The sequence below is a fragment of the Crocuta crocuta genome, unplaced genomic scaffold (assembly GCF_008692635.1).
Source record: "Crocuta crocuta isolate KB4526 unplaced genomic scaffold, BGI_CrCroc_1.0 scaffold1078, whole genome shotgun sequence".
Classification (NCBI taxonomy): domain Eukaryota; kingdom Metazoa; phylum Chordata; class Mammalia; order Carnivora; family Hyaenidae; genus Crocuta; species Crocuta crocuta.
In genome coordinates this window covers 127,469-128,138 of record NW_027529200.1, presented here as the reverse complement: position 1 = coordinate 128,138, position 670 = coordinate 127,469, and positions in this window count along the sequence as shown.

The following is a 670-nucleotide window of genomic DNA, read 5'->3' as shown; positions in this document are numbered from 1 at the left end:
TGGGTATCATTGTCTTTTTGTTTCATGTGGTGCTTGAGGCCTTGTTTAGCTTCCAGGGTAGAACAAAGCCCGTCGTTGTCTGGTGTCTGATGTGGCGACACAAACTCTGGCCTTGGGGGGAAAAATAAGAGAAATTACTTTCTCCATACAGTGTGGTATCCCTTTCTTTGTCTTACTCAGTTCCATAATTGTTCCATCTTATTCAAGAGCCCAAACCAAACCCAGGAGACCCAGTCGTTCACATCCTCTGTTTGTCTTGTTTTTGTATTTTTTACACATGAACTACTTTTCTGTCTCATAAGCTTGGAGACCTTTGACAAGTATCAAATCAAAATGGTAGAGTAGAGCATGTGTTTTTAAGATTTTCTAGTTCGGCTTCTATGAAATACAAAACTGCCCTATATCTAATGATCTAGTCTCTGCTCAAACATTACAGGTGGGGGCAGTTTCCATTATTAGAAAAATTTCTATTAAGCAAAAGTAGTTTCACCTGTACATTTTTACATACTTGTTACAGGTTGACCTCTGGGCGAACAGAATAATCCCACTTGGTTGCATAATGAAGGAGTGTGAACACCAAATGTAACCCGGGATATCAGGAACTCCACCAGAACTCAGCATTGGGGGGTTAGAGCTTTTGTTCAGAAGAAATGATTGAGGATGGCCCACT